Source organism: Eleutherodactylus coqui, chromosome 4 (assembly GCF_035609145.1).
Source record: "Eleutherodactylus coqui strain aEleCoq1 chromosome 4, aEleCoq1.hap1, whole genome shotgun sequence".
NCBI classification, from domain to species: Eukaryota; Metazoa; Chordata; class Amphibia; order Anura; family Eleutherodactylidae; genus Eleutherodactylus; species Eleutherodactylus coqui.
The window spans coordinates 213,033,294-213,045,478 of NC_089840.1; the positions used below are offsets into that span (position 1 = coordinate 213,033,294).

A 12,185-nucleotide genomic window follows, 5' to 3' on the forward strand; every position below is an offset into this window, starting at 1 on the left:
TATGGTGTCATTAATAGGTTGCTGGTCTGCATGGTGCACTACATGTATCAGAAGGTCTGGCACTTTGTATCCACTTTGTGCAGGAGTATACACCAAGCAGCAACCCCCCTCTATATAGGAGGTTGTGTGAGTGTCTGTCTCATCAGTGTCCTCCACAGGTGTAATTGGCTCCCTCATTTGGCAGTATGGCTGCCTGCATGCTGAGGTTGGTGCACGCTGTGCGCATATGAACTTTTTCCTCAACACTTCTGCCATCTTCAGCAATTCCAGCAACCTGATTGGTTGTTTGGTGAATCAGCCAACCCAAACAACCAATCAGGTTGCTGGAATTGCTGAATAGGGCAGAAGTGTTGTGGAAAAAGTAATTATGCCTCCTGTGTCATGAAGTATATGGGCATTTTCAGTGATTGAAGTAATAGGACACAGATGCTGCCAGGCAGAAGTGAGCATCTGCCCGAACACCAAGGTTCCATTGGTCAGGGGTTTGAGCCACTCAGCTGCTGTTACCAGCTGGCTCCCAAAACCACCCAGAGCAGGGCAAGAGGTGAAGAAAACACTAATTTGTTGGGAAAGCTCTCAGTGCTAATGATTAAAATCCCATGTATTCTGTACGGAGTTTCCATATTTTTGTCCACCCCCTGTATTTCCTAAACAGAATCTATTACTACCTCTTTCAGGGCAGCATAAAGTAATGACAAGCACACTGACCACAGTGATATCTTCATTTTATGTATCTGTACAATCATTTGGGAAAAACTTACATTTTATCAGTAGCAGTCTATACATAAAGGACTACCGGAAGTAGTCCTCCAAATTCATGGCCTACAGTCAACTACAGCCTACAGTCTCTGACTGAGAATTGTCTACCTATGAGGCTGGATTCACAGGAGTGCTTGCGCACGCAGGATGCAGGGAATAGAACTCATGGATTTCAATGGGTTCATTCACATGCACATATTTTGCGTATGCACTTCGGTTGTGCAAAAAAAAAAAAAAAAACGCAGCATGCAGGGAAAGCACCAATAGTGAACTCATTAACTTAAAGGGGTTGTCTGTCGAAATCAAGTGGGGTTATACACTTTTGTATGGCCATATTAATGCACTTTAATGCACGATGTATATTACAAATATGAGCCATACAGAAGTTATTAACTTACCTGCTCCGTTGCTAGCGTCCCCGTCGCCATGGTTCCGTCTAATTTCGGCGTCTTCTTGCTGTTTTAGACGCGCTTGCGCAGATGGGTCTTTTCCCTTCGGCTCGGCAGCATCGGCGTTTTGGCTCCGCCCCCTTGTACGTGTCATCACGTAGCTCCGCCCCATGACGTGTGCCGGTTCCAGCCTCCTGATTGGCTGGAATCGGCACGTGACGGGGGCGGAGCTACGCAATGACGCATACAAGGGGGCGGAGCCAAAACGCCGATGCTGCTGAGCCGAGCCGAAGGGAGAAGACCCATCTGCGCAAGCGTGTCTAAAACAGCAAGAAGACACCGAAAGTAGACGGAACCATGGCGACGGGGACGCTAGCAACGGAGCAGGTAAGTTAATAACTTCTGTATGGCTCATATTTAATGCACGATGTATATTACAAAGTGCATTAATATGGCCATACAGAAGTGTATAACCCCACTTGATTTCGCGAGACAACCCCTTTAATTGGCCATTTCAATATCTGAAAGCACTGTTGCACATTTGTGAACGCAAAAAGAAATGCACAAAGTTTAAGCGCACAGGTCCAGTTATTGTCATACTTTTCTCCAATATTCCATTGCCACAAAAAAAAAAAAAGGTATAGCCACTTTTCAATACAACTGGACGCTGTAAATGATAATGCAAGGCAAAATTTTTTTTCTTTACCTAAGGCTTAATTTACCCGACAGATGCCAAAATAATATTGTTTGGCATCTTGCAGGTGAATGGAGTCCTATGATGCATTTGATGTACACGCCAGGAGCTTTCCCAGCACACCTCGCACATGTGGGCGTTCTGTACTGTCCTCTCTTGCTTTGTTTCATCTTCCTTTTCTTTTTCTTCCTCTTCTTCGCTCCCCGCTATTCCCCCTCCTCTTTCCCCTGATTAGGGCGTTGTGTGCATCTTCCAATCCCCATTTTTCACCTTTCTTGTTTCTTGCCCCCTTTTTCATAAAACGATCCCCTCATGGAGATCTCCCCCCGATGAAGACTAATATTTGCTCATTAAGAATTCATATGGGTTAATTAGGTTTAGCACTTCGTTTACTGCTGTCTTTTAGGCCACTCGTTGAGCGCTAATTTAGTTAGTTATGTATTAAACACGACACGGAGGCTGTAGTAAAGCACCTTATGCAGAATTCAGTTCACTGATGTAAATGGTTAGCTTGTATTGCAATTGGATTTTCTTGTTACTCATAACAGTTATATAATTCTGAGGCTCATGTCAATCAATCTGTAAGTATGTCAAGTGCAAAGTCTCTAAGAAGAGTATATACTGACGTAACATGATGCGAGGAGAGCCATATTTAGTCTTCTATGGTTTGCTTATATAGTTGGCATTGCTATGGGTCACTATAGAGAGCTTACATGCACTAATGTTACAAGAGGAGCTGCAGGAGGGTACAGTAAATGTTACATATTGGGTTACTGTTTAAAAATAAAACTGTGATTGAAAACTCTAGAGTAAAGCTGTGAGCATTCCAGATAAGACTACATCTCTACATTCATTTATGCTAAAGGACACAGGTATCGAAACACAAGGCCCGCGGGCGGAGTCCGTCCTGCCATCTCATTTTATGTGGCCCAGTGGCTGTGCTTAATAAAGGGGTTAGTTAACTAGGTAGCTCCTGCTCCAACTCTTGTGTAGTGGCTGATGCTTGTAATTGCAGGCGTAGCTGTGGGGAGGGTAAAACATGTAAGGATGCAGCCCGGCCAATATAGGGGACACTGTTACTACTGGAGTCACTATTAGGGCTTGTTCACAAGGACATAAGCGCATTTCGGTCGTAACAATTACTACTGGGACCATTATGGGGGTCACTATCACTACTAGGAGCATTGTTACTACTGGGACCACTATGGGGGAGGGGGTCACTATCACTACTGGGACCATTATGGGGGTCACTATCACTACTAGGAGCATTGTTACTACTGGGACCACTATGGGGGGGGGCACTATCACTACTCCAGCCACTATGGATGTCCCACTCAGGGCTTTTCACATGGGCATATGTGAATTTTGGAAGTAAAAATACTCTTTGTAGTTGTGTGACCAAAAATACTTTACACCCACATTTTTCAGCTGCTCCATGTTTTTTATGGGCTCAAATGCACTGCGTATATGCAGGTTTCCTGCATATTTGCTCCACAGTCACTTCAATGGCCTATTGCGATGCATAATACTCACCAAAATACGTCATGCCGCATATTTTTTACACATCGTGTGAAAAAAACCCAATGAAATTAAGGTTCTATTCAGTACGTATTCCACGAGCAAAAACTGCGCACACTGTGCAAATATGCCCGTATGAACGAGCCCTTACTATACAATCTCCCACGCTGAAGGCAATCATAAGGCTGATGTGGCCCTTGGTGAGAATGAGTTTGAGCCCCTGGTACAGGAGACACCCTTTGAACAAGACTACTAATTTCTACATAAATAGTTTTCAGCTTCTATTCCTCAAATATTTCAATAGCAGCACATAACACATGAGGTGCAGTAACAAGAGCCCCTGCCATGGTAATGCGGGAATATTTATATAAACAAGTGACAACTTGCCCAGATTGGTGGACTAGTAAACACTGACTTAACACAGATTCTCCAGAGGATTTACATTTTTCATATATTTAGAAGTACAGTCTTAATCATTAAGAACATTAAGAAAAGAAAGAGAACTAGTGCAATTAGAGTGTTGGCTTAATTCAAGGTCGTACTGGCCCATTGGAGAACAAGAAGATCCTGCAGGGGCTAAGACTATGAGACACAATAATGGGCTCCAGAAGACAATTTGGAGCTGGTTTCAGAGACTCCTCTAAGGTCTATCGGCCATGGGTTGATTCTCAAATAACTTTTTAGCCATTTATCCAGGCACCTGTGGAATTTCCTTAGCAACAACATGCTGTATGCTATTGGCGGAGGCGAGCACTCCTCTCAAGACTTTATGCAATCCAAGATTAGGTGGGGGCAAGATCAACGTCAGAAAATATTTTACGGAAAGAGTAGTAGGTTCTTGGAACAATCTACAAGCAGATGTGGTTGGAAAATCAACAGTATAGGAATATAAGCTGCCTGGGATACTCATAGATCTATCCTAAGAGAGAAATATAAAACATATCTCCTGGAGGTGTAACTTGAAGCTTCCGGGCCCCAATGCGAAATCTGTAATAGCCCCCTAATGATAATGCTTTATTCATAGTACTGGGCTCCCTGTATGGAGAAGAGAGGCCTTATGGACCCCAGTGCCACTCCATCCTCTATATTTACGCCACTGGTTCAATCACATAATTACAACCACCTCCTCCGTTCGGCAGCATTGAATCGGACAAGAATATGACATGCTGCCATTTCTTTTCACTCTATTTACCCAAGTTTAAAAAAAACAAAAACCACAAACTGTGTGAACAGACCCGAGAAAATGAATGGGTTCTAGTTCCATCAGATTTGCGGACTAAAAATCATTTGCGTGCATATAGCCTTAGCATAGTATTGTCCATTTATGCTAATACGCGCCATTTTTGCCTCATCTAACCATTGAATGTTTTCCCAGAAGAATTGTGGGAAATCCAGGCATCTCAGGCAAATTTGAGACACGTTGCCATGGCTCTTTTTTGTCAGCAGAAGCTTCCTTTGTGGTGTACTTCCATAAATACCATTCTTTTTCAGTAGGTTTCCAATAGTGAATGCACAAACCGAAGTTTTGCCAATTTGTAGAGTCTTCCGTGGGTCTTTTGCTGGTACCCCTAGTCCTTTTTTTCTCACCTCTTTTGAGATTGTGATTACACTTTTGGAGTTATCTTAACAGAATGCCTACTCCTAGGGAGTGTAGCAACAATCCAAAATGTTCTCCTGTTTTAGATCATTTATCTAACCATGGCTGTATACCGTCATTAGCAATGCTTTGGTGACCTTTTCCAGCTTCCTGTATTACTAAAACATATCTTCTAAATGTTGTTTATGTTGCGACATGGTTGACACTAAACAATATTTCTTGAAAATAACAGATTTGTCAGAAACCAGGCTGTGTTTTTTTTATTTAATGGGCAAAGCACCTGTGAAACCTACATTTTCAATCGCATCTCCTTCAGCGAGATAGATTTTGCCAATTATCTCTTGAGAAAGTCATTAAAGCGGCTATTATAGAACTGATAACAGCTGCTACTAGTGCTAGCATTTTCCCATCACTTGTCAAGCTGAACCAGCAGGTGGAGGAGCAACCCGTCAATTAGCACAAGCTTTAACGTATTCTTGTAATAACACCTTAACAAAAATGTTCAATTACCCTTTCTCCGTGCAGTGTCGAGGTTTATTTAATAAAAGACATGAACAGTGCAACTGTCTGTGTGTTATTAGTTTAGTTATCCAAGACACAACTATTGACAAACACAAATCAGATAACATTTTATTAGTTATGAATGCAGAAATCCAGGCAATTCCAAAGGGTTCACTTACATAGAATCATAGAATGGTAGAGCTGGAAGGGACCTCCAGGGTCATCGGGTCCAACCCCCTGCTCAATGCAGGATCACTAAATCGTCCCAGACAGATATTTGTCCAGCCTTTGTTTGAAATCTGTTGCAGATCTGTACCAAATACAATTACAAAATCTGCAGCAAAGCAATGATGTCTGAACGGACCCTTGAGGTATGTTCACATGTGGCATACTTTGTGTGGATTTTCTTCAATGCAAAATTCGAACCAAAATCAAGTCAATTTCCGCACAAAAAAACCCATCAAAATCCAGACCGCTGGTGTGTGTACATATAAAAGTACAAGTCCCTTTCACATCATCTGATCAATGGCGTTGCACTTGCTGGAGGTCGCTGGGTATCGGGTAAAAGGCTGCGCGGATAGCCTGAAGAATTGAGAATGCTTATCTACCGAAATTAGCTGTGGCTACGCAGCTGATTTTGAGTCAAAATCTATACAAATGATGCGGATTTTGACGCTGCTTCTTTTACGGAAATACTGCGGATTTTGCTACAGAATTTTCTACTGTGGAAAATCCACAGCATTTCAGCTATATTGAACATACCCTTAAATCCCTTAATGACCAGGCCATTTTGTGCCTTAACCCCTTAAGAACATGGCCTTTTTCCATTTTCGGTTTTACTCTCCCTTTAAAAAAAAAAATCGTAACTCCTTTATTTATCCATCGACATCGCTGTATGAAGGCTTGTCTTTTGCGAGACGAGCTGTATTTTTCAATGGTGCTATTTAATGTACCATATAATGTACTGAAAAACTTTAAAAAAATTCTAAGTGGAGTGAAATGGATAAAAATGAAAAACTGCCATCTTTGGGTGCATCTTTTTCAACGGCGTACAAACAAAAATGACACGATAGCTTTATTCTATGGGTCAGTACTATTACTACGATAGCAAATTTAGTACAGCAAAAAAAAAAAAAAATTTAAAAAAACTACTTATTTTCAATGATATATATATATTTTTTTAATATTTTTTTCGGCAACATAGCTATGCGAGGGCTTGGTTTTTGCGGGACGTCCTGTAGTTTCCGTTGGTACCATTCTGGAATACATACGATTTTTTGATCGTTTATTACATTTTTTTCTTGGAGACAGGGTGACCAAAAAAAAAAAGCGCAATACTGGTGTTATTTTATTTTTGGACGAGGTTCACCGTGCGGGGTAAATAATTGTTGTTTTATTCTGTTGATCCTTTTATTACAAATACAGCAAACTTTTTTTTTCTTTTTTTTTTTTTTTAAACTTTTATTACCCTTTTTTTAGTCCCCAGAGGGGACATGAACATGTGATGCTTTTATCGCTCCTGCAGTATGATAAAATGCCATAGCTTTACATCATACTACGCTCAGACATGCATGCTATCAAGCTACCCCAAGGGCACGTATTGACAAGCATTCTACTATGACAGCCCTGGGACCTTTCAGACATCCCTCGGCTGCCATCACACCTGCGATCGTCTTGTGGGTGCCGTACGAGACCCCGAATATCGGCTGGGGGATTTAAATGCAGCTTTTAGAATTGCTGAGTTAGATGGGAGACATGAAGGCCTTTGTCAAGATTCTGGCTGCAAAGGCAACCCATTGGTACTTTGTGATTGCATTTCGGGGTGCAGATGGGGGACAGAAGGAGAGCCCCCTCCCCCTGTCATTTACTTTCATGCTGCAGTTGCTATTGATTTTGGCATTTAAGGGGCTAAGAATCCAGGGTCTGAGGTTTCTCCACTACTGGCTGTTAGAGCAGGAGCCTGGCCGTCAGTAGTCAGCCGAGCCACCGCCTTAAAAAGACATATGTGCAGATTGGTCTCTAAGAGTTATTGTCAGGGGACAAAAGCTAATGTTCAATTTGCTGCTGAGTGATGTCAAACTATTAAAAATATATAAAGCACACAACAGACAAGTAGAAAGTGCAGGCAGATTTATTACTTTTGTACAAAGTATAAAATGTGTCCCTAACATTTCTATTCTACTTATAATTTATGCAAACAGCAGGTTTTTCTGAGGTATTACTTTTACAGTAAACAGAACATCTCTTTAATAAATAAAAGTATCCTAAGGCAATGATTACATCTCCAAAACAAGGTCAACAATAAAGCTTTTCTTCTTAGGATTACAGGCAACAACAGTTGTCTTCCATGTCGTGAACGTCCGCCTGAAATATACTCAAAAGGCTCTTATACATAAATAAGAACGTCATTCAACGCCAAAGTGTTCAGCAAATTGGAAAAGGTAACATTAAGAGTTATGAAATAAAAGGCCGTTATTTTCCCACATTCAGTTCTTTCAACAGTAACTGGCCTCTGACCCAACAATACATTAGAACGTGACATAACAGATTGTAGGTTCCCTAGATTATTGTACACCTCTAACTCTTTCCAAGCTGCACCCCGGCTATCCCCAAGAAAGTTCCAACAAAAATAAACTGACCTCTGGTCAACTGCAAAAAATGGCAGCAAGTGCCCATATCCCCAACAGCGCGACTAGAGGCAAAATGAAGCATTGCATGGTGCCCATTGAAATCAATAGCTAGTCCTTGCAAAATGCATGGAATAGCCGGGTCCCTCCAGAGAAAGATACTCTGATAAATCCTGAACGAGTTACTCCTCTCTAATGCAGAATGCCCTAAAAGTGTTATTTGAAAATTAAGTGTTTAAATCTGAAAACCCATTTAAAATAAATTGACGTACTTAAAATTAAATACTGATGTTCTTTTTAAAGTCCCACACCACTAAAGGTGCAACAAATAAGAAAGTTAGCACCTCCAACAAATAAACTGTGAAGGTGCACATAAGCCATGGCGGGGTCCAATATAGTAACAGGAACACATTTCAGCACTCGCGCACATTTAATATCTGAATACAATTGTACCACTGTTAATTGGATACAAATAGAAGGTTGTTGGCACACAATTTGATCAAATGTGGTTATTATAAATTCAGACTCCCTAACAGGGGTTCAGGAAGCTTGAAGCAACCCTACGGTCCCAGGAAAAATAAATTATCCAGGGATTAGAGGGGGAGCTGTATTACCTGGTGCTCTCTGCTATATGCCTGTACTACCACAGGTGTGCCAGTTTTTGGGTCCCCTCTTCATTCTTCCAGGATGACCTTGGTCAGTATTGGACTAGGGTGCCTAGGGCTCACCAGAAGAATTCATTCTAGGGGCCCAATGAAAAGTTACATGCAAATACTATCGGTTTGAGATACTATACATAGTCTGTCCATATGTAGTTCAGAGGCTGTACTGCACCTTGGACCATTCGTGCATGTAGCTGGGGGGAATTCACCTGTTCCCGTGTGTGCCAGTCCAAGCCTGGCCTTGGTGCATCTGTTACTCACTGATGCACACTGTATATCGGTAGTCAGACACTACATGCTGCTTTTGGATTAGCTAGAGCTACTCATGTGAACAGTGCTGGCCAATCAGAGCAATGTGTAGAATCTAAGGCTACTGGTGCCCACCAGGTAATCTAAATGCGACATGACTATCTTAGAAGAACGAAAAAGGGCCCCACAAACCAGCACATCCTTAGTAGTAGGCAATATAACTCCCCTTTCTGATTGTTGGGTCACTTTTAAAATATGAAACTTTTTTTGGTGGGCCCAGGCAATGAATAATAAATCTTAGCAATCCACAGTTCTGGGTATATTGTAGTACTGTGCATAAAAGTAAGGAGGTTGTCATATTTGGTTAAATTACTGGATAGGAGACAGCACAGGTCTACATCAATGTACATCAGATGGAGCAAAACACAGAGCAGAACAGATGACGTAAAAGCTCTGATAATCTACTTAAATCTGGTTCAGGGGGATGGTTTGGCAACACTGTGCATCTGTGACCCCTGGAGCTGAACTGTAGAATAGCAATTTATATTAAAAAGCATGAAAAATTATTTTACAGGAACTTTTCACCAAATAAAGTGAATTCACTATTTGGCACAACATAGTAAAATAATATTTATGAATCCATAATAAATACAGAATGTTGGATTAATCTCTGAATAGACTAAACAGTTCACATGGGGCAGCAATCTCAGCATCGGCATTCCCTTATTATAGCAGATCTGTAGAGTGGAAGCTGCCCAGGGTAGAACACTGCGATAATGAATGTACGACTGATGCCAAGGGTTAGTGGTCTCTCATTCATAACACTCTCCGACACATCATAGCACAGCTATGGAGTGCATGAGAAGATGGCACCCTCCCCGATATACAAAATGAGAAAATGTTCTATGGGAAAACATTAAAAACAACTAAATACACCAATGAGATACAACACGTTAGACTGTCAATGTATGTGGGGGAAGGCTACCATAGCAGTAATTTTCATGTCCAAATATAAGAGGCCCATAATGTGCTTAGAAGGTGGGACAAAATGCTAGATATTAATGCAAATTGCAAGCAAAATGTAGCGCCTTTCGGTAACTTTACTATTTTTTCTAAATGAATACAACATCAGCAATTTCAGGAAAAATATAACCTTCCTTCCATAAAGAATTACTGCAAGGCTCAAATCTTCCACTTTATCTCATAACTACTTCTTTGGGAGGTCCCCAATCAAATACACATTGAACTAATATGCCATATCTGTCCATTACAACCTTTCCTACAATCTCCTTTTAATGCCCCTCCCCACAATACTAAACTTAATGTGGCTGTCCATTATTTTTCATTAAATTAGTGCTCCCCATACCCAAACATAATAAAACATCATCTATTCACCTCTCCCAGCTCCGCTGCTGCATCTCCTATCTCCCCTCTGACTCTGTTTACAGGCTGCAGTCAGCCTCACTGTTCTAGCCGATTGGCTGCAGCAGCAGGACATCATGTTCACAGACTGCCTCTGCAGATGCAGTGTGGAGTAGTAAGGTGTAGCGCTGGACATCCGGGGAGGAGAGGAGAGTACAGAAACATTAGGAGCACCAATTTATTTATTTATTCTCTCTCATTCTCTCTCTCTGAATCAACACACCAATCACCAGCTCTTCTTCACTTAGAACACAACATACTTCTAGTTCCATTAAAAAAACTTTGTCACCATAATTTTTCACCCTCTTTTAGGGCAGTGCAAAGGTAGAGTCTATCACACTGGTCACAGTGATATGTCTGCTGTGTGTATCGGTGCAGTAGTTTTGGAGAAATTTGCATTTTATTAGTGGCAGCCAGACCCAGAACTAGTCCTGCATATTCATGACCCGGACCTCCAGCCAATGATTGGCAGCTCTCACAGTAATAAGCACAGTGCTGTCAATCATTGGCCATTGGCTGGAGAGCAGTTGGGTGTAGGTAGCCTGCAGCTCATGAATATCCAGGACTACTCTAAGTAGTCCTCTGTATATGTGCTGCTACTGATAAAAGTCAAGTTTCTCCAAACTACTGCACAGATCTACATAGACTTATCACTGTGATCAGTGTGGCAGGTAACTACCTTGTGCGGTCTACAGAGAGGGGCACAAAAAGATGGTAACAGTCTCTTTAAGGATCCATCAGTTTTACTCATTTTTTTCTGCACTTTTTTTGCTGGGGTTTCCAGGAGATTAATTTATATCCCCATATTTGAAGATCATGTCAAATTGCTTCATGTAAAAGAAACGTGTAACCTAGTTAGTACTACCCGTGGTAAGAAGAAGAAGAAGGAAAAAACAAAAAAAAAAAACTCTACAATCTTCTTCAGTCTTTCCTTTAAGGAATAACCCCTCGGCCTGTGTTCTCAATATAAATTTGCCACGTTGATTTGCATGGCAGCCACAATAAAAATTGCCCAGAAGAACTTCCCAGGACTCATGCAGCTGGTATGACCATAACATGCCTCTTACTTTTTTCTCAGCTTTACAAACATTATTTCTGTAACGGTCAATACAAGTATATAACCAACTCATCAGACTTATTTTACGGGATCTATTGGTTTATTTTATTAGATTTTATTCTATTACTTTGGTCCTCAGTGTTTGAGGATATATTGCACTCTCTTAGCTACAACAACGCACACCCCTGTAGGAGATTCTTGATGTAATGAATTGTGCTACTTTTTTAATGCAAAAAAAGTTATTTGGAAACTAAAATAGATTAGAAACATACTTTATATAAAGCAGGGATGGACAGTGCGTTCCCAAGTACCTGTATGGTGGCCTTTACATTGAAAACCATTTTACTTTAAATCTAAATATAAAGAAATTAGCCCAGAATATTGAACCTATCTTTAAGGTGGTTGGAGCGCCATAATTATGAACCGCAGCTCCAAATACCCTGTACACAGATGCAAATGATACATTTCTAGCTGTGGTGGATCAAAAATCAACACTGTGATAAAAGGCAGACATTCACTTTGAAGCGAGTCACTTAGGGTGGTTTCTAGAGATGAGCGAGCATACTCGCTAAGGGCAATTGCTCGATCGAGCATTGCCCTGAGTACACCTGCCCGCTCGGGAGCAAAGATTCGGCTGCCGGTGGCGGGCGGGGAAGAGCGGGGAGGAACGGAGGGGAGAGCTCTCTCTCCCTCTCTCCCCCCCCCCCCCC

At 41.4% G+C, this 12,185-nt stretch overlaps 1 long non-coding RNA gene across 1 annotated transcript; it reads right to left on the bottom strand.

Moving 5' to 3' along the window:
* Window positions 1-7,573: 7,573 nt before the first annotated feature.
* LOC136626017 (uncharacterized) lies at window positions 7,574-12,163 on the bottom strand. The gene is made up of 2 exons (XR_010792609.1): window positions 10,363-12,163; window positions 7,574-10,309 (listed from the first exon to the last, which is right to left on the bottom strand). It is a non-coding gene; the product is annotated as an uncharacterized lncRNA (long non-coding RNA).
* Window positions 12,164-12,185: the final 22 nt, after the last annotated feature.